Genomic DNA, 20,000 nt, shown 5'->3' with positions numbered 1-20,000 from the left:
TTGTCTTTTAGCTCTAAGGAAATGTCATGCTCCCTTTCCCGGCTCTTTGTAGGTAGAACTGGATTGTTGGAGATGGATCCATGGCCATCATGCCAAGGGTTAATACTTTGGCGCTTGCTCCGTCCACTCCTGTACATTGACCTGATATTGAAGCGATGCCAGGAGCAGCTCACCATTTCAGAAGCCCGGAGGAGTTGGGAAACGGCCCGGCAGTTTGTACTGCTCGGTGTGACACAGAGCTGCTTTGCTCATGCACTCACATCTACCACTAAACCTTGGAGGTGTCCCCCGTGAGCGAGGAATGTGCCACAGCCTCAGCGGTTGATAGAAAACTGCAGCACACAACCAACGGTAAGAATGCGCTTCCAAACATGCAGTCAAATGTGGGCGGTTGATTGGCCGGCAAACCAAAAACGTTGAAGAAAGGCTGTCCCAAGGTGGCCGGGCGGGCCGACCGAGACTGTGGTGACTCTGGCGGATAGACTCCTTGGCTGCTCTCAAGGAGAGGGGCTATGTTGACTCTGGTTTTTCTTCAAAATGCTCAAGTCTTTCGCCTTTTACTAAAGACTTCCGTGGAGAGGAACGTCCAAGAGTTTAAGTTATTTTTGGTGGGCTTTGCTGTATGGCTGCGCTCTTTGAGTGTGTCAAATGTCAAGCAGCTGTCCGTCACGGCTCAGAGGTGCACTTAGATCACCTGGGGGTGGAGGTGAGCAGCAGCAGCCTTTGTTATGCGCACTTCAGAAACATGCCACCACAACAAGTAACTTGTGCGCCAAGATCTTGAGTTGGCCCCAGACACTGGTGGGCCATCGCTTCTCGGCCTTTTGGCTAAGATCAAGTGTAGTATCTGTTCTTATCAGTTTAATATCTGATATTTCCTCTATATGGGGATTAAATATTAAATGCATTTTTGAGCATTGGGCGGTGAAACCTTGGGCTTGCTCTCTTCACTCCTTGCATTGACCTGATATTGCAGTGCCACCAGGAACGGTGCACCGTTCTCTTTTTTTCTGTGAAAACCAAAGCAAGGCTGAAACTGGAAGGACATTAACGTGTGCCCGTGCGTCAACGTAATTGCAAGCCCATGTTTCTTGTAAGAAAGCAGCAGTGTAAAAGCTTACAGCACCTGGTATTCCCAGGCAGTCTCCCATCCAAGTACTAACCAGGCCCGACCCTGCTTAGCTTCCGAGATCAGACGTGCTCAGGGTGGTGTGGCCGTAAGCCGATGGGCAGGTGACACAGACTCCTTTTATAGACCAGGCAAGGCCCCCTGCTCGTGGAGGGGCTCAAAAGGCAGCCTTCCGAACACACTGCACTTGAGCCTTTATCGCCACTACCTGCTACACTCTATTCCAGTATTAGGAAGCTACACCGAGATGGGTAAGCTGCTGTTGGTGCCGTCAGGTGCAGTTGTTGCTGAATCGATAGGAAATGACAGCCAGGTATGCCAGTGAAAAGGTCGAGTGTTTCCTCTCCAATGTGTGCTGGAGGTTGAAGTTGAACACAGCACAGCATTAACGAGCACCTGAGTCAAGGCATTGGACTCTGGGACTATCCATTTCCTGCACCATGAGCCAAAGAGCTGTGTCTGGGAACAGCCAACCAGTGCTGGGCAAGTACACCTCATACTTACCTGGCAGGGGAGATACCATGATCAAGAAGGTGGTTCACCCAGGGCGAGGCTCAGCCATTGCACTCTGGTTGTGCTGACCCCTGCAAATTCCCCAAACGTGGGAATCTTGACTGCATAATTTTTGCTAGTGGGGTACTGCGTCCGCGCTCTCCCCCGATGACGTAGTTGTAAGCAAAGGTCAGCCGCCCAAGGTTCCGCCTTGTGTGCCCATCTCCAGGCTTCTCACGTGCTCGCAGAGCGACATCCCCAGTCTTTCCAAGTTGCTGGGAATGGGATGGTTGTGGGTGTTGTCTTTTAGCTCTAAGGAAATGTCATGCTCCCTTTCCCGGCTCTTTGTAGGTAGAACTGGATTGTTGGAGATGGATCCATGGCCATCATGCCAAGGGTTAATACTTTGGCGCTTGCTCCGTCCACTCCTGTACATTGACCTGATATTGAAGCGATGCCAGGAGCAGCTCACCATTTCAGAAGCCCGGAGGAGTTGGGAAACGGCCCGGCAGTTTGTACTGCTCGGTGTGACACAGAGCTGCATTGCTCATGCACTCACATCTACCACTAAACCTTGGAGGTGTCCCCCGTGAGCGAGGAATGTGCCACAGCCTCAGCGGTTGATAGAAAACTGCAGCACACAACCAACGGTAAGAATGCGCTTCCAAACATGCAGTCAAATGTGGGCGGTTGATTGGCCGGCAAACCAAAAACGTTGAAGAAAGGCTGTCCCAAGGTGGCCGGCCGGGCCGACCGAGACTGTGGTGACTCTGGCGGATAGACTCCTTGGCTGCTCTCAAGGAGAGGGGCTATCTTGACTCTGGTTTTTCTTCAAAATGCTCAAGTCATTCGCCTTTTACTAAAGACTTCCGTGGAGAGGAACGTCCAAGAGTTTAAGTTATTTTTGGTGGGCTTTGCTGTATGGCTGCGCCCTTTGAGTGTGTCAAATGTCAAGCAGCTGTCCGTCACGGCTCAGAGGTGCACTTAGATCACCTGGGGGTGGAGGTGAGCAGCAGCAGCCTTTGTTATGCGCACTTCAGAAACACGGCACCACAACAAGTAACTTGTGCGCCAAGATCTTGAGTTGGCCCCAGACACTGGTGGGCCATCGCTTCTCGGCCTTTTGGCTAAGATCAAGTGTAGTATCTGTTCTTATCAGTTTAATATCTGATATGTCCTCTATATGGGGATTAAATATTAAAAGCATTTTTGAGCATTGGGCGGTGAAACCTTGGGCTTGCTCTCTTCACTCCTTGCATTGACCTGGTATTGCAGTGCCACCAGAAACGGTGCACCGTTCTCTTTTTTTCTGTGAAAACCAAAGCAAGGCTGAAACTGGAAGGACATTAACGTGTGCCCGTGCGTCAACGTAATTGCAAGCCCACGTTTCTTGTAAGGAAGCAGCAGTGTAAAAGCGTGCTGCAGTGTAAAAGCGTGCTGCAGTGTAAAAGCTTACAGCACCTGGTATTCCCAGGCGGTCTCCCATCCAAGTACTAACCAGGCCCGACCCTGCTTAGCTTCCGAGATCAGGCGTGCTCAGGGTGGTGTGGCCGTAAGCCGACGGGCAGGTGACACAGACTCCTTTTATAGACCAGACAAGGCCCCCTGCTTGTGGAGGGGCTCAAAAGGCAGCATTCCGAACACACTGCACTTGAGCCTTTATCGCCACTACCTGCTACACTCTATTCCAGTATTAGGAAGCTACACCGAGATGGGTAAGCTGCTGTTGGTGCCGTCAGGTGCAGTTGTTGCTGAATCGATAGGAAATGACAGCCAGGTATGCCAGTGAAAAGGTTGAGTGTTTCCTCTCCAATGTGTGCTGGAGGTTGAAGTTGAACACAGCACAGCATTAACGAGCACCTGAGTCAAGGCATTGGACTCTGGGACTATCCATTTCCTGCACCATCAGCCAAAGAGCTGTGTCTGGGAACAGCCACCCAGTGCTGGGCAAGTACACCTCATACTTACCTGGCAGGGGAGATACCATGATCAAGAAGGTGGTTCACCCAGGGCGAGGCTCAGCCATTGCACTCTGGTTGTGCTGACCCCTGCAAATTCCCCAAACGTGGGAATCTTGACTGCATAATTTTTGCTAGTGGGGTACTGCGTCCGCGCTCTCCCCCGATGACGTAGTTGTAAGCAAAGGTCAGCCGCCCAAGGTTCCGCCTTGTGTGCCCATCTCCAGGCTTCTCACGTGTTCGCAGTGTAAAAGCGTGCTGCAGTGTAAAAGCGTGCTGCAGTGTAAAAGCTTACAGCACCTGGTATTCCCAGGCGGTCTCCCATCCAAGTACTAACCAGGCCCGACCCTGCTTAGCTTCCGAGATCAGGCGTGCTCAGGGTGGTGTGGCCGTAAGCCGACGGGCAGGTGACACAGACTCCTTTTATAGACCAGACAAGGCCCCCTGCTTGTGGAGGGGCTCAAAAGGCAGCATTCCGAACACACTGCACTTGAGCCTTTATCGCCACTACCTGCTACACTCTATTCCAGTATTAGGAAGCTACACCGAGATGGGTAAGCTGCTGTTGGTGCCGTCAGGTGCAGTTGTTGCTGAATCGATAGGAAATGACAGCCAGGTATGCCAGTGAAAAGGTTGAGTGTTTCCTCTCCAATGTGTGCTGGAGGTTGAAGTTGAACACAGCACAGCATTAACGAGCACCTGAGTCAAGGCATTGGACTCTGGGACTATCCATTTCCTGCACCATCAGCCAAAGAGCTGTGTCTGGGAACAGCCACCCAGTGCTGGGCAAGTACACCTCATACTTACCTGGCAGGGGAGATACCATGATCAAGAAGGTGGTTCACCCAGGGCGAGGCTCAGCCATTGCACTCTGGTTGTGCTGACCCCTGCAAATTCCCCAAACGTGGGAATCTTGACTGCATAATTTTTGCTAGTGGGGTACTGCGTCCGCGCTCTCCCCCGATGACGTAGTTGTAAGCAAAGGTCAGCCGCCCAAGGTTCCGCCTTGTGTGCCCATCTCCAGGCTTCTCACGTGTTCGCAGAGCGACGTCCCCAGTATTTCCAAGTTGCTGGGAATGGGATGGTTGTGGGTGTTGTCTTTTAGCTCTAAGGAAATGTCATGCTCCCTTTCCCGGCTCTTTGTAGGTAGAACTGGATTGTTGGAGATGGATCCATGGCCATCATGCCAAGGGTTAATACTTTGGCGCTTGCTCCGTCCACTCCTGTACATTGACCTGATATTGAAGCGATGCCAGGAGCAGCTCACCATTTCAGAAGCCCGGAGGAGTTGGGAAACGGCCCGGCAGTTTGTACTGCTCGGTGTGACACAGAGCTGCTTTGCTCATGCACTCACATCTACCACTAAACCTTGGAGGTGTCCCCCGTGAGCGAGGAATGTGCCACAGCCTCAGCGGTTGATAGAAAACTGCAGCACACAACCAACGGTAAGAATGCGCTTCCAAACATGCAGTCAAATGTGGGCGGTTGATTGGCCGGCAAACCAAAAACGTTGAAGAAAGGCTGTCCCAAGGTGGCCGGCCGGGCCGACCGAGACTGTGGTGACTCTGGCGGATAGACTCCTTGGCTGCTCTCAAGGAGAGGGGCTATGTTGACTCTGGTTTTTCTTCAAAATGCTCAAGTGTTTCACCTTTTACTAAAGACTTCCGTGGAGAGGAACGTCCAAGAGTTTAAGTTATTTTTGGTGGGCTTTGCTGTATGGCTGCGCCCTTTGAGTGTGTCAAATGTCAAGCAGCTGTCCGTCACGGCTCAGAGGTGCACTTAGATCACCTGGGGGTGGAGGTGAGCAGCAGCAGCCTTTGTTATGCGCACTTCAGAAACACGGCACCACAACAAGTAACTTGTGCGCCAAGATCTTGAGTTGGCCCCAGACACTGGTGGGCCATCGCTTCTCGGCCTTTTGGCTAAGATCAAGTGTAGTATCTGTTCTTATCAGTTTAATATCTGATATGTCCTCTATATGGGGATTAAATATTAAATGCATTTTTGAGCATTGGGCGGTGAAACCTTGGGCTTGCTCTGTTCACTCCTTGCATTGACCTGGTATTGCAGTGCCACCAGGAACGGTGCACCGTTCTCTTTTTTTCTGTGAAAACCAAAGCAAGGCTGAAACTGGAAGGACATTAACGTGTGCCCGTGCGTCAACGTAATTGCAAGCCCACGTTTCTTGTAAGGAAGCAGCAGTGTAAAAGCGTGCTGCAGTGTAAAAGCTTACAGCACCTGGTATTCCCAGGCGGTCTCCCATCCAAGTACTAACCAGGCCCGACCCTGCTTAGCTTCCGAGATCAGACGAGATCGGGCGTGCTCAGGGTGGTGTGGCCGTAAGCCGACGGGCAGGTGACACAGACTCCTTTTATAGACCAGGCAAGGCCCCCTGCTCGTGGAGGGGCTCAAAAGGCAGCCTTCCGAACACACTGCACTTGAGCCTTTATCGCCACTACCTGCTACACTCTATTCCAGTATTAGGAAGCTACACCGAGATGGGTAAGCTGCTGTTGGTGCCGTCAGGTGCAGTTGTTGCTGAATCGATAGGAAATGACAGCCAGGTATGCCAGTGAAAAGGTCGAGTGTTTCCTCTCCAATGTGTGCTGGAGGTTGAAGTTGAACACAGCACAGCATTAACGAGCACCTGAGTCAAGGCATTGGACTCTGGGACTATCCATTTCCTGCACCATCAGCCAAAGAGCTGTGTCTGGGAACAGCCAGCCAGTGCTGGGCAAGTACACCTCATACTTACCTGGCAGGGGAGATACCATGATCAAGAAGGTGGTTCACCCAGGGCGAGGCTCAGCCATTGCACTCTGGTTGTGCTGACCCCTGCAAATCCCCCAAACGTGGGAATCTTGACTGCATAATTTTTGCTAGTGGGGTACTGCGTCCGCGCTCTCCCCCGATGACGTAGTTGTAAGCAAAGGACAGCCGCCCAAGGTTCCGCCTTGTGTGCCCATCTCCAGGCTTCTCACGTGCTCGCAGAGCGACATCCCCAGTCTTTCCAAGTTGCTGGGAATGGGATGGTTCTGGGTGTTGTCTTTTAGCTCTAAGGAAATGTCATGCTCCCTTTCCCGGCTCTTTGTAGGTAGAACTGGATTGTTGGAGATGGATCCATGGCCATCATGCCAAGGGTTAATACTTTGGCGCTTGCTCCGTCCACTCCTGTACATTGACCTGATATTGAAGCTATGCCAGGAGCAGCTCACCATTTCAGAAGCCCGGAGGAGTTGGGAAACGGCCCGGCAGTTTGTACTGCTCGGTGTGACACAGAGCTGCTTTGCTCATGCACTCACATCTACCACTAAACCTTGGAGGTGTCCCCCGTGAGCGAGGAATGTGCCACAGCCTCAGCGGTTGATAGAAAACTGCAGCACACAACCAACGGTAAGAATGCGCTTCCAAACATGCAGTCAAATGTGGGCGGTTGATTGGCCGGCAAACCAAAAACGTTGAAGAAAGGCTGTCCCAAGGTGGCCGGCCGGGCCGACCGAGACTGTGGTGACTCTGGCGGATAGACTCCTTGGCTGCTCTCAAGGAGAGGGGCTATGTTGACTCTGGTTTTTCTTCAAAATGCTCAAGTCTTTCGCCTTTTACTAAAGACTTCCGTGGAGAGGAACGTCCAAGAGTTTAAGTTATTTTTGGTGGGCTTTGCTGTATGGCTGCGCCCTTTGAGTGTGTCAAATGTCAAGCAGCTGTCCGTCACGGCTCAGAGGTGCACTTAGATCACCTGGGGGTGGAGGTGAGCAGCAGCAGCCTTTGTTATGCGCACTTCAGAAACACGGCACCACAACAAGTAACTTGTGCGCCAAGATCTTGAGTTGGCCCCAGACACTGGTGGGCCATCGCTTCTCGGCCTTTTGGCTAAGATCAAGTGTAGTATCTGTTCTTATCAGTTTAATATCTGATATGTCCTCTATATGGGGATTAAATATTAAATGCATTTTTGAGCATTGGGCGGTGAAACCTTGGGCTTGCTCTGTTCACTCCTTGCATTGACCTGGTATTGCAGTGCCACCAGGAACGGTGCACCGTTCTCTTTTTTTCTGTGAAAACCAAAGCAAGGCTGAAACTGGAAGGACATTAACGTGTGCCCGTGCGTCAACGTAATTGCAAGCCCACGTTTCTTGTAAGGAAGCAGCAGTGTAAAAGCGTGCTGCAGTGTAAAAGCTTACAGCACCTGGTATTCCCAGGCGGTCTCCCATCCAAGTACTAACCAGGCCCGACCCTGCTTAGCTTCCGAGATCAGACGAGATCGGGCGTGCTCAGGGTGGTGTGGCCGTAAGCCGACGGGCAGGTGACACAGACTCCTTTTATAGACCAGGCAAGGCCCCCTGCTCGTGGAGGGGCTCAAAAGGCAGCCTTCCGAACACACTGCACTTGAGCCTTTATCGCCACTACCTGCTACACTCTATTCCAGTATTAGGAAGCTACACCGAGATGGGTAAGCTGCTGTTGGTGCCGTCAGGTGCAGTTGTTGCTGAATCGATAGGAAATGACAGCCAGGTATGCCAGTGAAAAGGTCGAGTGTTTCCTCTCCAATGTGTGCTGGAGGTTGAAGTTGAACACAGCACAGCATTAACGAGCACCTGAGTCAAGGCATTGGACTCTGGGACTATCCATTTCCTGCACCATCAGCCAAAGAGCTGTGTCTGGGAACAGCCAGCCAGTGCTGGGCAAGTACACCTCATACTTACCTGGCAGGGGAGATACCATGATCAAGAAGGTGGTTCACCCAGGGCGAGGCTCAGCCATTGCACTCTGGTTGAGCTGACCCCTGCAAATCCCCCAAACGTGGGAATCTTGACTGCATAATTTTTGCTAGTGGGGTACTGCGTCCGCGCTCTCCCCCGATGACGTAGTTGTAAGCAAAGGACAGCCGCCCAAGGTTCCGCCTTGTGTGCCCATCTCCAGGCTTCTCACGTGCTCGCAGAGCGACATCCCCAGTCTTTCCAAGTTGCTGGGAATGGGATGGTTCTGGGTGTTGTCTTTTAGCTCTAAGGAAATGTCATGCTCCCTTTCCCGGCTCTTTGTAGGTAGAACTGGATTGTTGGAGATGGATCCATGGCCATCATGCCAAGGGTTAATACTTTGGCGCTTGCTCCGTCCACTCCTGTACATTGACCTGATATTGAAGCTATGCCAGGAGCAGCTCACCATTTCAGAAGCCCGGAGGAGTTGGGAAACGGCCCGGCAGTTTGTACTGCTCGGTGTGACACAGAGCTGCTTTGCTCATGCACTCACATCTACCACTAAACCTTGGAGGTGTCCCCCGTGAGCGAGGAATGTGCCACAGCCTCAGCGGTTGATAGAAAACTGCAGCACACAACCAACGGTAAGAATGCGCTTCCAAACATGCAGTCAAATGTGGGCGGTTGATTGGCCGGCAAACCAAAAACGTTGAAGAAAGGCTGTCCCAAGGTGGCCGGCCGGGCCGACCGAGACTGTGGTGACTCTGGCGGATAGACTCCTTGGCTGCTCTCAAGGAGAGGGGCTATGTTGACTCTGGTTTTTCTTCAAAATGCTCAAGTCTTTCGCCTTTTACTAAAGACTTCCGTGGAGAGGAACGTCCAAGAGTTTAAGTTATTTTTGGTGGGCTTTGCTGTATGGCTGCGCCCTTTGAGTGTGTCAAATGTCAAGCAGCTGTCCGTCACGGCTCAGAGGTGCACTTAGATCACCTGGGGGTGGAGGTGAGCAGCAGCAGCCTTTGTTATGCGCACTTCAGAAACACGGCACCACAACAAGTAACTTGTGCGCCAAGATCTTGAGTTGGCCCCAGACACTGGTGGGCCATCGCTTCTCGGCCTTTTGGCTAAGATCAAGTGTAGTATCTGTTCTTATCAGTTTAATATCTGATATGTCCTCTATATGGGGATTAAATATTAAATGCATTTTTGAGCATTGGGCGGTGAAACCTTGGGCTTGCTCTCTTCACTCCTTGCATTGACCTGGTATTGCAGTGCCACCAGGAACGGTGCACCGTTCTCTTTTTTTCTGTGAAAACCAAAGCAAGGCTGAAACTGGAAGGACATTAACGTGTGCCCGTGCGTCAACGTAATTGCAAGCCCACGTTTCTTGTAAGGAAGCAGCAGTGTAAAAGCGTGCTGCAGTGTAAAAGCGTGCTGCAGTGTAAAAGCGTGCTGCAGTGTAAAAGCGTGCTGCAGTGTAAAAGCGTGCTGCAGTGTAAAAGCGTGCTGCAGTGTAAAAGCGTGCTGCAGTGTAAAAGCGTGCTGCAGTGTAAAAGCTTACAGCACCTGGTATTCCCAGGCGGTCTCCCATCCAAGTACTAACCAGGCCCGACCCTGCTTAGCTTCCGAGATCAGACGAGATCGGGCGTGCTCAGGGTGGTGTGGCCGTAAGCCGACGGGCAGGTGACACAGACTCCTTTTATAGACCAGGCAAGGCCCCCTGCTCGTGGAGGGGCTCAAAAGGCAGCCTTCCGAACACACTGCACTTGAGCCTTTATCGCCACTACCTGCTACACTCTATTCCAGTATTAGGAAGCTACACCGAGATGGGTAAGCTGCTGTTGGTGCCGTCAGGTGCAGTTGTTGCTGAATCGATAGGAAATGACAGCCAGGTATGCCAGTGAAAAGGTCGAGTGTTTCCTCTCCAATGTGTGCTGGAGGTTGAAGTTGAACACAGCACAGCATTAACGAGCACCTGAGTCAAGGCATTGGACTCTGGGACTATCCATTTCCTGCACCATGAGCCAAAGAGCTGTGTCTGGGAACAGCCAACCAGTGCTGGGCAAGTACACCTCATACTTACCTGGCAGGGGAGATACCATGATCAAGAAGGTGGTTCACCCAGGGCGAGGCTCAGCCATTGCACTCTGGTTGTGCTGACCCCTGCAAATTCCCCAAACGTGGGAATCTTGACTGCATAATTTTTGCTAGTGGGGTACTGCGTCCGCGCTCTCCCCCGATGACGTAGTTGTAAGCAAAGGTCAGCCGCCCAAGGTTCCGCCTTGTGTGCCCATCTCCAGGCTTCTCACGTGCTCGCAGAGCGACATCCCCAGTCTTTCCAAGTTGCTGGGAATGGGATGGTTGTGGGTGTTGTCTTTTAGCTCTAAGGAAATGTCATGCTCCCTTTCCCGGCTCTTTGTAGGTAGAACTGGATTGTTGGAGATGGATCCATGGCCATCATGCCAAGGGTTAATACTTTGGCGCTTGCTCCGTCCACTCCTGTACATTGACCTGATATTGAAGCTATGCCAGGAGCAGCTCACCATTTCAGAAGCCCGGAGGAGTTGGGAAACGGCCCGGCAGTTTGTACTGCTCGGTGTGACACAGAGCTGCATTGCTCATGCACTCACATCTACCACTAAACCTTGGAGGTGTCCCCCGTGAGCGAGGAATGTGCCACAGCCTCAGCGGTTGATAGAAAACTGCAGCACACAACCAACGGTAAGAATGCGCTCCCAAACATGCAGTCAAATGTGGGCGGTTGATTGGCCGGCAAACCAAAAACGTTGAAGAAAGGCTGTCCCAAGGTGGCCGGCCGGGCCGACCGAGACTGTGGTGACTCTGGCGGATAGACTCCTTGGCTGCTCTCAAGGAGAGGGGCTATGTTGACTCTGGTTTTTCTTCAAAATGCTCAAGTCTTTCGCCTTTTACTAAAGACTTCCGTGAAGAGGAACGTCCAAGAGTTTAAGTTATTTTTGGTGGGCTTTGCTGTATGGCTGCGCCCTTTGAGTGTGTCAAATGTCAAGCAGCTGTCCGTCACGGCTCAGAGGTGCACTTAGATCACCTGGGGGTGGAGGTGAGCAGCAGCAGCAGCCTATGTTATGCGCACTTCAGAAACACGGCACCACAACAAGTAACTTGTGCGCCAAGATCTTGAGTTGGCCCCAGACACTGGTGGGCCATCGCTTCTCGGCCTTTTGGCTAAGATCAAGTGTAGTATCTGTTCTTATCAGTTTAATATCTGATATGTCCTCTATATGGGGATTAAATATTAAAAGCATTTTTGAGCATTGGGCGGTGAAACCTTGGGCTTGCTCTCTTCACTCCTTGCATTGACCTGGTATTGCAGTGCCACCAGGAACGGTGCACCGTTCTCTTTTTTTCTGTGAAAACCAAAGCAAGGCTGAAACTGGAAGGACATTAACGTGTGCCCGTGCGTCAACGTAATTGCAAGCCCACGTTTCTTGTAAGGAAGCAGCAGTGTAAAAGCGTGCTGCAGTGTAAAAGCGTGCTGCAGTGTAAAAGCGTGCTGCAGTGTAAAAGCGTGCTGCAGTGTAAAAGCTTACAGCACCTGGTATTCCCAGGCGGTCTCCCATCCAAGTACTAACCAGGCCCGACCCTGCTTAGCTTCCGAGATCAGACGAGATCGGGCGTGCTCAGGGTGGTGTGGCCGTAAGCCGACGGGCAGGTGACACAGACTCCTTTTATAGACCAGGCAAGGCCCCCTGCTCGTGGAGGGGCTCAAAAGGCAGCCTTCCGAACACACTGCACTTGAGCCTTTATCGCCACTACCTGCTACACTCTATTCCAGTATTAGGAAGCTACACCGAGATGGGTAAGCTGCTGTTGGTGCCGTCAGGTGCAGTTGTTGCTGAATCGATAGGAAATGACAGCCAGGTATGCCAGTGAAAAGGTCGAGTGTTTCCTCTCCAATGTGTGCTGGAGGTTGAAGTTGAACACAGCACAGCATTAACGAGCACCTGAGTCAAGGCATTGGACTCTGGGACTATCCATTTCCTGCACCATGAGCCAAAGAGCTGTGTCTGGGAACAGCCAACCAGTGCTGGGCAAGTACACCTCATACTTACCTGGCAGGGGAGATACCATGATCAAGAAGGTGGTTCACCCAGGGCGAGGCTCAGCCATTGCACTCTGGTTGTGCTGACCCCTGCAAATTCCCCAAACGTGGGAATCTTGACTGCATAATTTTTGCTAGTGGGGTACTGCGTCCGCGCTCTCCCCCGATGACGTAGTTGTAAGCAAAGGTCAGCCGCCCAAGGTTCCGCCTTGTGTGCCCATCTCCAGGCTTCTCACGTGCTCGCAGAGCGACATCCCCAGTCTTTCCAAGTTGCTGGGAATGGGATGGTTGTGGGTGTTGTCTTTTAGCTCTAAGGAAATGTCATGCTCCCTTTCCCGGCTCTTTGTAGGTAGAACTGGATTGTTGGAGATGGATCCATGGCCATCATGCCAAGGGTTAATACTTTGGCGCTTGCTCCGTCCACTCCTGTACATTGACCTGATATTGAAGCGATGCCAGGAGCAGCTCACCATTTCAGAAGCCCGGAGGAGTTGGGAAACGGCCCGGCAGTTTGTACTGCTCGGTGTGACACAGAGCTGCATTGCTCATGCACTCACATCTACCACTAAACCTTGGAGGTGTCCCCCGTGAGCGAGGAATGTGCCACAGCCTCAGCGGTTGATAGAAAACTGCAGCACACAACCAACGGTAAGAATGCGCTTCCAAACATGCAGTCAAATGTGGGCGGTTGATTGGCCGGCAAACCAAAAACGTTGAAGAAAGGCTGTCCCAAGGTGGCCGGCCGGGCCGACCGAGACTGTGGTGACTCTGGCGGATAGACTCCTTGGCTGCTCTCAAGGAGAGGGGCTATGTTGACTCTGGTTTTTCTTCAAAATGCTCAAGTCATTCGCCTTTTACTAAAGACTTCCGTGGAGAGGAACGTCCAAGAGTTTAAGTTATTTTTGGTGGGCTTTGCTGTATGGCTGCGCCCTTTGAGTGTGTCAAATGTCAAGCAGCTGTCCGTCACGGCTCAGAGGTGCACTTAGATCACCTGGGGGTGGAGGTGAGCAGCAGCAGCCTTTGTTATGCGCACTTCAGAAACACGGTACCACAACAAGTAACTTGTGCGCCAAGATCTTGAGTTGGCCCCAGACACTGGTGGGCCATCGCTTCTCGGCCTTTTGGCTAAGATCAAGTGTAGTATCTGTTCTTATCAGTTTAATATCTGATATGTCCTCTATATGGGGATTAAATATTAAAAGCATTTTTGAGCATTGGGCGGTGAAACCTTGGGCTTGCTCTCTTCACTCCTTGCATTGACCTGGTATTGCAGTGCCACCAGAAACGGTGCACCGTTCTCTTTTTTTCTGTGAAAACCAAAGCAAGGCTGAAACTGGAAGGACATTAACTTGTGCCCGTGCGTCAACGTAATTGCAAGCCCACGTTTCTTGTAAGGAAGCAGCAGTGTAAAAGCGTGCTGCAGTGTAAAAGCGTGCTGCAGTGTAAAAGCTTACAGCACCTGGTATTCCCAGGCGGTCTCCCATCCAAGTACTAACCAGGCCCGACCCTGCTTAGCTTCCGAGATCAGGCGTGCTCAGGGTGGTGTGGCCGTAAGCCGACGGGCAGGTGACACAGACTCCTTTTATAGACCAGACAAGGCCCCCTGCTTGTGGAGGGGCTCAAAAGGCAGCATTCCGAACACACTGCACTTGAGCCTTTATCGCCACTACCTGCTACACTCTATTCCAGTATTAGGAAGCTACACCGAGATGGGTAAGCTGCTGTTGGTGCCGTTAGGTGCAGTTGTTGCTGAATCGATAGGAAATGACAGCCAGGTATGCCAGTGAAAAGGTTGAGTGTTTCCTCTCCAATGTGTGCTGGAGGTTGAAGTTGAACACAGCACAGCATTAACGAGCACCTGAGTCAAGGCATTGGACTCTGGGACTATCCATTTCCTGCACCATCAGCCAAAGAGCTGTGTCTGGGAACAGCCACCCAGTGCTGGGCAAGTACACCTCATACTTACCTGGCAGGGGAGATACCATGATCAAGAAGGTGGTTCACCCAGGGCGAGGCTCAGCCATTGCACTCTGGTTGTGCTGACCCCTGCAAATTCCCAAACGTGGGAATCTTGACTGCATAATTTTTGCTAGTGGGGTACTGCGTCCGCGCTCTCCCCCGATGACGTAGTTGTAAGCAAAGGTCAGCCGCCCAAGGTTCCGCCTTGTGTGCCCATCTCCAGGCTTCTCACGTGTTCGCAGAGCGACGTCCCCAGTATTTCCAAGTTGCTGGGAATGGGATGGTTGTGGGTGTTGTCTTTTAGCTCTAAGGAAATGTCATGCTCCCTTTCCCGGCTCTTTGTAGGTAGAACTGGATTGTTGGAGATGGATCCATGGCCATCATGCCAAGGGTTAATACTTTGGCGCTTGCTCCGTCCACTCCTGTACATTGACCTGATATTGAAGCGATGCCAGGAGCAGCTCACCATTTCAGAAGCCCGGAGGAGTTGGGAAACGGCCCGGCAGTTTGTACTGCTCGGTGTGACACAGAGCTGCTTTGCTCATGCACTCACATCTACCACTAAACCTTGGAGGTGTCCCCCGTGAGCGAGGAATGTGCCACAGCCTCAGCGGTTGATAGAAAACTGCAGCACACAACCAACGGTAAGAATGCGCTTCCAAACATGCAGTCAAATGTGGGCGGTTGATTGGCCGGCAAACCAAAAACGTTGAAGAAAGGCTGTCCCAAGGTGGCCGGCCGGGCCGACCGAGACTGTGGTGACTCTGGCGGATAGACTCCTTGGCTGCTCTCAAGGAGAGGGGCTATGTTGACTCTGGTTTTTCTTCAAAATGCTCAAGTGTTTCACCTTTTACTAAAGACTTCCGTGGAGAGGAACGTCCAAGAGTTTAAGTTATTTTTGGTGGGCTTTGCTGTATGGCTGCGCCCTTTGAGTGTGTCAAATGTCAAGCAGCTGTCCGTCACGGCTCAGAGGTGCACTTAGATCACCTGGGGGTGGAGGTGAGCAGCAGCAGCCTTTGTTATGCGCACTTCAGAAACACGGCACCACAACAAGTAACTTGTGCGCCAAGATCTTGAGTTGGCCCCAGACACTGGTGGGCCATCGCTTCTCGGCCTTTTGGCTAAGATCAAGTGTAGTATCTGTTCTTATCAGTTTAATATCTGATATGTCCTCTATATGGGGATTAAATATTAAATGCATTTTTGAGCATTGGGCGGTGAAACCTTGGGCTTGCTCTGTTCACTCCTTGCATTGACCTGGTATTGCAGTGCCACCAGGAACGGTGCACCGTTCTCTTTTTTTCTGTGAAAACCAAAGCAAGGCTGAAACTGGAAGGACATTAACGTGTGCCTGTGCGTCAACGTAATTGCAAGCCCATGTTTCTTGTAAGGAAGCAGCAGTGTAAAAGCGTGCTGCAGTGTAAAAGCTTACAGCACCTGGTATTCCCAGGCGGTCTCCCATCCAAGTACTAACCAGGCCCGACCCTGCTTAGCTTCCGAGATCAGGCGTGCTCAGGGTGGTGTGGCCGTAAGCCGACGGGCAGGTGACACAGACTCCTTTTATAGACCAGACAAGGCCCCCTGCTTGTGGAGGGGCTCAAAAGGCAGCCTTCGGAACACACTGCACTTGAGCCTTTATCGCCACTACCTGCTACACTCTATTCCAGTATTAGGAAGCTACACCGAGATGGGTAAGCTGCTGTTGGTGCCGTCAGGTGCAGTTGTTGCTGAATCGATAGGAAATGACAGCCAGGTATGCCAGTGAAAAGGTCGAGTGTTTCCTCTCCAATGTGTGCTGGAGGTTGAAGTTGAACACAGCACAGCATTAACGAGCACCTGAGTCAAGGCATTGGACTCTGGGACTATCCATTTCCTGCACCATCAGCCAAAGAGCTGTGTCTGGGAACAGCCACCCAGTGCTGGGCAAGTACACCTCATACTTACCTGGCAGGGGAGATACCATGATCAAGAAGGTGGTTCACCCAGGGCGAGGCTCAGCCATTGCACTCTGGTTGTGCTGACCCCTGCAAATTCCCCAAACGTGGGAATCTTGACTGCACAATTTTTGCTAGTGGGGTACTGCGTCCGCGCTCTCCCCCGATGACGTAGTTGTAAGCAAAGGTCAGCCGCCCAAGGTTCCGCCTTGTGTGCCCATCTCCAGGCTTCTCACGTGTTCGCAGAGCGACGTCCCCAGTATTTCCAAGTTGCTGGGAATGGGATGGTTGTGGGTGTTGTCTTTTAGCTCTAAGGAAATGTCATGCTCCCTTTCCCAGCTCTTTGTAGGTAGAACTGGATTGTTGGAGATGGATCCATGGCCATCATGCCAAGGGTTAATACTTTGGCGCTTGCTCCGTCCACTCCTGTACATTGACCTGATATTGAAGCGATGCCAGGAGCAGCTCACCATTTCAGAAGCCCGGAGGAGTTGGGAAACGGCCCGGCAGTTTGTACTGCTCGGTGTGACACAGAGCTGCTTTGCTCATGCACTCACATCTACCACTAAACCTTGGAGGTGTCCCCCGTGAGCGAGGAATGTGCCACAGCCTCAGCGGTTGATAGAAAACTGCAGCACACAACCAACGGTAAGAATGCGCTTCCAAACATGCAGTCAAATGTGGGCGGTTGATTGGCCGGCAAACCAAAAACGTTGAAGAAAGGCTGTCCCAAGGTGGCCGGCCGGGCCGACCGAGACTGTGGTGACTCTGGCGGATAGACTCCTTGGCTGCTCTCAAGGAGAGGGGCTATGTTGACTCTGGTTTTTCTTCAAAATGCTCAAGTGTTTCACCTTTTACTAAAGACTTCCGTGGAGAGGAACGTCCAAGAGTTTAAGTTATTTTTGGTGGGCTTTGCTGTATGGCTGCGCCCTTTGAGTGTGTCAAATGTCAAGCAGCTGTCCGTCACGGCTCAGAGGTGCACTTAGATCACCTGGGGGTGGAGGTGAGCAGCAGCAGCCTTTGTTATGCGCACTTCAGAAACACGGCACCACAACAAGTAACTTGTGCGCCAAGATCTTGAGTTGGCCCCAGACACTGGTGGGCCATCGCTTCTCGGCCTTTTGGCTAAGATCAAGTGTAGTATCTGTTCTTATCAGTTTAATATCTGATATGTCCTCTATATGGGGATTAAATATTAAATGCATTTTTGAGCATTGGGCGGTGAAACCTTGGGCTTGCTCTCTTCACTCCTTGCATTGACCTGGTATTGCAGTGCCACCAGGAACGGTGCACCGTTCTCTTTTTTTCTGTGAAAACCAAAGCAAGGCTGAAACTGGAAGGACATTAACGTGTGCCCGTGCGTCAACGTAATTGCAAGCCCACGTTTCTTGTAAGGAAGCAGCAGTGTAAAAGCGTGCTGCAGTGTAAAAGCGTGCTGCAGTGTAAAAGCGTGCTGCAGTGTAAAAGCGTGCTGCAGTGTAAAAGCTTACAGCACCTGGTATTCCCAGGCGGTCTCCCATCCAAGTACTAACCAGGCCCGACCCTGCTTAGCTTCCGAGATCAGACGAGATCGGGCGTGCTCAGGGTGGTGTGGCCGTAAGCCGACGGGCAGGTGACACAGACTCCTTTTATAGACCAGGCAAGGCCCCCTGCTCGTGGAGGGGCTCAAAAGGCAGCCTTCCGAACACACTGCACTTGAGCCTTTATCGCCACTACCTGCTACACTCTATTCCAGTATTAGGAAGCTACACCGAGATGGGTAAGCTGCTGTTGGTGCCGTCAGGTGCAGTTGTTGCTGAATCGATAGGAAATGACAGCCAGGTATGCCAGTGAAAAGGTCGAGTGTTTCCTCTCCAATGTGTGCTGGAGGTTGAAGTTGAACACAGCACAGCATTAACGAGCACCTGAGTCAAGGCATTGGACTCTGGGACTATCCATTTCCTGCACCATCAGCCAAAGAGCTGTGTCTGGGAACAGCCAACCAGTGCTGGGCAAGTACACCTCATACTTACCTGGCAGGGGAGATACCATGATCAAGAAGGTGGTTCACCCAGGGCGAGGCTCAGCCATTGCACTCTGGTTGTGCTGACCCCTGCAAATTCCCCAAACGTGGGAATCTTGACTGCATAATTTTTGCTAGTGGGGTACTGCGTCCGCGCTCTCCCCCGATGACGTAGTTGTAAGCAAAGGTCAGCCGCCCAAGGTTCCGTCTTGTGTGCCCATCTCCAGGCTTCTCACGTGCTCGCAGAGCGACATCCCCAGTCTTTCCAAGTTGCTGGGAATGGGATGGTTGTGGGTGTTGTCTTTTAGCTCTAAGGAAATGTCATGCTCCCTTTCCCGGCTCTTTGTAGGTAGAACTGGATTGTTGGAGATGGATCCATGGCCATCATGCCAAGGGTTAATACTTTGGCGCTTGCTCCGTCCACTCCTGTACATTGACCTGATATTGAAGCTATGCCAGGAGCAGCTCACCATTTCAGAAGCCCGGAGGAGTTGGGAAACGGCCCGGCAGTTTGTACTGCTCGGTGTGACACAGAGCTGCTTTGCTCATGCACTCACATCTACCACTAAACCTTGGAGGTGTCCCCCGTGAGCGAGGAATGTGCCACAGCCTCAGCGGTTGATAGAAAACTGCAGCACACAACCAACGGTAAGAATGCGCTTCCAAACATGCAGTCAAATGTGGGCGGTTGATTGGCCGGCAAACCAAAAACGTTGAAGAAAGGCTGTCCCAAGGTGGCCGGCCGGGCCGACCGAGACTGTGGTGACTCTGGCGGATAGACTCCTTGGCTGCTCTCAAGGAGAGGGGCTATGTTGACTCTGGTTTTTCTTCAAAATGCTCAAGTCTTTCGCCTTTTACTAAAGACTTCCGTGGAGAGGAACGTCCAAGAGTTTAAGTTATTTTTGGTGGGCTTTGCTGTATGGCTGCGCCCTTTGAGTGTGTCAAATGTCAAGCAGCTGTCCGTCACGGCTCAGAGGTGCACTTAGATCACCTGGGGGTGGAGGTGAGCAGCAGCAGCCTTTGTTATGCGCACTTCAGAAACACGGCACCACAACAAGTAACTTGTGCGCCAAGATCTTGAGTTGGCCCCAGACACTGGTGGGCCATCGCTTCTCGGCCTTTTGGCTAAGATCAAGTGTAGTATCTGTTCTTATCAGTTTAATATCTGATATGTCCTCTATATGGGGATTAAATATTAAATGCATTTTTGAGCATTGGGCGGTGAAACCTTGGGCTTGCTCTCTTCACTCCTTGCATTGACCTGGTATTGCAGTGCCACCAGGAACGGTGCACCGTTCTCTTTTTTTCTGTGAAAACCAAAGCAAGGCTGAAACTGGAAGGACATTAACGTGTGCCCGTGCGTCAACGTAATTGCAAGCCCACGTTTCTTGTAAGGAAGCAGCAGTGTAAAAGCGTGCTGCAGTGTAAAAGCTTACAGCACCTGGTATTCCCAGGCGGTCTCCCATCCAAGTACTAACCAGGCCCGACCCTGCTTAGCTTCCGAGATCAGACGAGATCGGGCGTGCTCAGGGTGGTGTGGCCGTAAGCCGACGGGCAGGTGACACAGACTCCTTTTATAGACCAGGCAAGGCCCCCTGCTCGTGGAGGGGCTCAAAAGGCAGCCTTCCGAACACACTGCACTTGAGCCTTTATCGCCACTACCTGCTACACTCTATTCCAGTATTAGGAAGCTACACCGAGATGGGTAAGCTGCTGTTGGTGCCGTCAGGTGCAGTTGTTGCTGAATCGATAGG

General features: G+C 51.8%; 36 non-coding genes and 5 pseudogenes across 36 annotated transcripts; 30 read left to right on the top strand and 11 right to left on the bottom strand.

The window, feature by feature from the left end:
• Window positions 1-516: 516 nt before the first annotated feature.
• Window positions 517-629, top strand: LOC131461857 (U5 spliceosomal RNA). The gene has a single exon (XR_009240765.1). It is a non-coding gene; the product is annotated as a U5 spliceosomal RNA (small nuclear RNA).
• Window positions 630-808: 179 nt separating this feature from the next.
• On the top strand, window positions 809-1,001 carry LOC131461790 (U2 spliceosomal RNA). The gene has a single exon (XR_009240701.1). It is a non-coding gene; the product is annotated as a U2 spliceosomal RNA (small nuclear RNA).
• A 113-nt stretch (window positions 1,002-1,114) lies between these two features.
• On the bottom strand, window positions 1,115-1,223 carry LOC131461598 (5S ribosomal RNA; annotated as a pseudogene).
• Window positions 1,224-1,625: 402 nt separating this feature from the next.
• LOC131461632 (U1 spliceosomal RNA) lies at window positions 1,626-1,789 on the top strand. Its single transcript, XR_009240549.1, has one exon. It is a non-coding gene; the product is annotated as a U1 spliceosomal RNA (small nuclear RNA).
• Window positions 1,790-2,436: 647 nt separating this feature from the next.
• LOC131461907 (U5 spliceosomal RNA) lies at window positions 2,437-2,549 on the top strand. Its single transcript, XR_009240813.1, has one exon. It is a non-coding gene; the product is annotated as a U5 spliceosomal RNA (small nuclear RNA).
• Window positions 2,550-2,728: 179 nt separating this feature from the next.
• LOC131461796 (U2 spliceosomal RNA) lies at window positions 2,729-2,921 on the top strand. Its single transcript, XR_009240707.1, has one exon. It is a non-coding gene; the product is annotated as a U2 spliceosomal RNA (small nuclear RNA).
• Window positions 2,922-3,070: 149 nt separating this feature from the next.
• Window positions 3,071-3,179, bottom strand: LOC131461594 (5S ribosomal RNA; annotated as a pseudogene).
• A 402-nt stretch (window positions 3,180-3,581) lies between these two features.
• Window positions 3,582-3,745, top strand: LOC131461631 (U1 spliceosomal RNA). Its single transcript, XR_009240548.1, has one exon. It is a non-coding gene; the product is annotated as a U1 spliceosomal RNA (small nuclear RNA).
• Window positions 3,746-3,867: 122 nt separating this feature from the next.
• On the bottom strand, window positions 3,868-3,976 carry LOC131461592 (5S ribosomal RNA; annotated as a pseudogene).
• A 402-nt stretch (window positions 3,977-4,378) lies between these two features.
• On the top strand, window positions 4,379-4,542 carry LOC131461630 (U1 spliceosomal RNA). Its single transcript, XR_009240547.1, has one exon. It is a non-coding gene; the product is annotated as a U1 spliceosomal RNA (small nuclear RNA).
• Window positions 4,543-5,189: 647 nt separating this feature from the next.
• Window positions 5,190-5,302, top strand: LOC131461918 (U5 spliceosomal RNA). Its single transcript, XR_009240823.1, has one exon. It is a non-coding gene; the product is annotated as a U5 spliceosomal RNA (small nuclear RNA).
• Window positions 5,303-5,481: 179 nt separating this feature from the next.
• Window positions 5,482-5,674, top strand: LOC131461711 (U2 spliceosomal RNA). The gene has a single exon (XR_009240624.1). It is a non-coding gene; the product is annotated as a U2 spliceosomal RNA (small nuclear RNA).
• Window positions 5,675-5,805: 131 nt separating this feature from the next.
• LOC131461910 (5S ribosomal RNA) lies at window positions 5,806-5,924 on the bottom strand. The gene has a single exon (XR_009240816.1). It is a non-coding gene; the product is annotated as a 5S ribosomal RNA (ribosomal RNA).
• A 402-nt stretch (window positions 5,925-6,326) lies between these two features.
• On the top strand, window positions 6,327-6,490 carry LOC131461675 (U1 spliceosomal RNA). The gene has a single exon (XR_009240590.1). It is a non-coding gene; the product is annotated as a U1 spliceosomal RNA (small nuclear RNA).
• Window positions 6,491-7,137: 647 nt separating this feature from the next.
• Window positions 7,138-7,250, top strand: LOC131461856 (U5 spliceosomal RNA). The gene has a single exon (XR_009240764.1). It is a non-coding gene; the product is annotated as a U5 spliceosomal RNA (small nuclear RNA).
• A 179-nt stretch (window positions 7,251-7,429) lies between these two features.
• Window positions 7,430-7,622, top strand: LOC131461710 (U2 spliceosomal RNA). The gene has a single exon (XR_009240623.1). It is a non-coding gene; the product is annotated as a U2 spliceosomal RNA (small nuclear RNA).
• Window positions 7,623-7,753: 131 nt separating this feature from the next.
• LOC131461898 (5S ribosomal RNA) lies at window positions 7,754-7,872 on the bottom strand. The gene has a single exon (XR_009240804.1). It is a non-coding gene; the product is annotated as a 5S ribosomal RNA (ribosomal RNA).
• Window positions 7,873-8,274: 402 nt separating this feature from the next.
• On the top strand, window positions 8,275-8,438 carry LOC131461681 (U1 spliceosomal RNA). Its single transcript, XR_009240596.1, has one exon. It is a non-coding gene; the product is annotated as a U1 spliceosomal RNA (small nuclear RNA).
• Window positions 8,439-9,085: 647 nt separating this feature from the next.
• LOC131461855 (U5 spliceosomal RNA) lies at window positions 9,086-9,198 on the top strand. Its single transcript, XR_009240763.1, has one exon. It is a non-coding gene; the product is annotated as a U5 spliceosomal RNA (small nuclear RNA).
• Window positions 9,199-9,377: 179 nt separating this feature from the next.
• LOC131461738 (U2 spliceosomal RNA) lies at window positions 9,378-9,570 on the top strand. The gene has a single exon (XR_009240651.1). It is a non-coding gene; the product is annotated as a U2 spliceosomal RNA (small nuclear RNA).
• A 257-nt stretch (window positions 9,571-9,827) lies between these two features.
• On the bottom strand, window positions 9,828-9,946 carry LOC131461886 (5S ribosomal RNA). The gene has a single exon (XR_009240793.1). It is a non-coding gene; the product is annotated as a 5S ribosomal RNA (ribosomal RNA).
• A 402-nt stretch (window positions 9,947-10,348) lies between these two features.
• Window positions 10,349-10,512, top strand: LOC131461629 (U1 spliceosomal RNA). The gene has a single exon (XR_009240546.1). It is a non-coding gene; the product is annotated as a U1 spliceosomal RNA (small nuclear RNA).
• A 647-nt stretch (window positions 10,513-11,159) lies between these two features.
• Window positions 11,160-11,272, top strand: LOC131461828 (U5 spliceosomal RNA). Its single transcript, XR_009240736.1, has one exon. It is a non-coding gene; the product is annotated as a U5 spliceosomal RNA (small nuclear RNA).
• Window positions 11,273-11,454: 182 nt separating this feature from the next.
• Window positions 11,455-11,647, top strand: LOC131461776 (U2 spliceosomal RNA). Its single transcript, XR_009240688.1, has one exon. It is a non-coding gene; the product is annotated as a U2 spliceosomal RNA (small nuclear RNA).
• Window positions 11,648-11,832: 185 nt separating this feature from the next.
• LOC131461874 (5S ribosomal RNA) lies at window positions 11,833-11,951 on the bottom strand. Its single transcript, XR_009240782.1, has one exon. It is a non-coding gene; the product is annotated as a 5S ribosomal RNA (ribosomal RNA).
• A 402-nt stretch (window positions 11,952-12,353) lies between these two features.
• Window positions 12,354-12,517, top strand: LOC131461628 (U1 spliceosomal RNA). Its single transcript, XR_009240545.1, has one exon. It is a non-coding gene; the product is annotated as a U1 spliceosomal RNA (small nuclear RNA).
• A 647-nt stretch (window positions 12,518-13,164) lies between these two features.
• Window positions 13,165-13,277, top strand: LOC131461906 (U5 spliceosomal RNA). Its single transcript, XR_009240812.1, has one exon. It is a non-coding gene; the product is annotated as a U5 spliceosomal RNA (small nuclear RNA).
• A 179-nt stretch (window positions 13,278-13,456) lies between these two features.
• Window positions 13,457-13,649, top strand: LOC131461794 (U2 spliceosomal RNA). The gene has a single exon (XR_009240705.1). It is a non-coding gene; the product is annotated as a U2 spliceosomal RNA (small nuclear RNA).
• A 149-nt stretch (window positions 13,650-13,798) lies between these two features.
• Window positions 13,799-13,907, bottom strand: LOC131461591 (5S ribosomal RNA; annotated as a pseudogene).
• A 402-nt stretch (window positions 13,908-14,309) lies between these two features.
• Window positions 14,310-14,472, top strand: LOC131461688 (U1 spliceosomal RNA). The gene has a single exon (XR_009240603.1). It is a non-coding gene; the product is annotated as a U1 spliceosomal RNA (small nuclear RNA).
• A 647-nt stretch (window positions 14,473-15,119) lies between these two features.
• Window positions 15,120-15,232, top strand: LOC131461917 (U5 spliceosomal RNA). Its single transcript, XR_009240822.1, has one exon. It is a non-coding gene; the product is annotated as a U5 spliceosomal RNA (small nuclear RNA).
• Window positions 15,233-15,411: 179 nt separating this feature from the next.
• Window positions 15,412-15,604, top strand: LOC131461708 (U2 spliceosomal RNA). The gene has a single exon (XR_009240622.1). It is a non-coding gene; the product is annotated as a U2 spliceosomal RNA (small nuclear RNA).
• Window positions 15,605-15,735: 131 nt separating this feature from the next.
• On the bottom strand, window positions 15,736-15,844 carry LOC131461590 (5S ribosomal RNA; annotated as a pseudogene).
• A 402-nt stretch (window positions 15,845-16,246) lies between these two features.
• LOC131461686 (U1 spliceosomal RNA) lies at window positions 16,247-16,410 on the top strand. Its single transcript, XR_009240601.1, has one exon. It is a non-coding gene; the product is annotated as a U1 spliceosomal RNA (small nuclear RNA).
• Window positions 16,411-17,057: 647 nt separating this feature from the next.
• On the top strand, window positions 17,058-17,170 carry LOC131461916 (U5 spliceosomal RNA). The gene has a single exon (XR_009240821.1). It is a non-coding gene; the product is annotated as a U5 spliceosomal RNA (small nuclear RNA).
• Window positions 17,171-17,349: 179 nt separating this feature from the next.
• Window positions 17,350-17,542, top strand: LOC131461736 (U2 spliceosomal RNA). The gene has a single exon (XR_009240649.1). It is a non-coding gene; the product is annotated as a U2 spliceosomal RNA (small nuclear RNA).
• A 185-nt stretch (window positions 17,543-17,727) lies between these two features.
• LOC131461863 (5S ribosomal RNA) lies at window positions 17,728-17,846 on the bottom strand. Its single transcript, XR_009240771.1, has one exon. It is a non-coding gene; the product is annotated as a 5S ribosomal RNA (ribosomal RNA).
• Window positions 17,847-18,248: 402 nt separating this feature from the next.
• On the top strand, window positions 18,249-18,412 carry LOC131461627 (U1 spliceosomal RNA). Its single transcript, XR_009240544.1, has one exon. It is a non-coding gene; the product is annotated as a U1 spliceosomal RNA (small nuclear RNA).
• A 647-nt stretch (window positions 18,413-19,059) lies between these two features.
• On the top strand, window positions 19,060-19,172 carry LOC131461854 (U5 spliceosomal RNA). Its single transcript, XR_009240762.1, has one exon. It is a non-coding gene; the product is annotated as a U5 spliceosomal RNA (small nuclear RNA).
• A 179-nt stretch (window positions 19,173-19,351) lies between these two features.
• LOC131461735 (U2 spliceosomal RNA) lies at window positions 19,352-19,544 on the top strand. Its single transcript, XR_009240648.1, has one exon. It is a non-coding gene; the product is annotated as a U2 spliceosomal RNA (small nuclear RNA).
• A 131-nt stretch (window positions 19,545-19,675) lies between these two features.
• On the bottom strand, window positions 19,676-19,794 carry LOC131461852 (5S ribosomal RNA). The gene has a single exon (XR_009240760.1). It is a non-coding gene; the product is annotated as a 5S ribosomal RNA (ribosomal RNA).
• Between the last annotated feature and the right edge of the window lie 206 nt (window positions 19,795-20,000).

This window comes from Solea solea, chromosome 6 (genome assembly GCF_958295425.1).
Source record: "Solea solea chromosome 6, fSolSol10.1, whole genome shotgun sequence".
NCBI classification, from domain to species: Eukaryota; Metazoa; Chordata; class Actinopteri; order Pleuronectiformes; family Soleidae; genus Solea; species Solea solea.
Note: the sequence above shows the minus strand (reverse complement) of the source record. Positions and strands in the feature narration are given on the sequence as shown.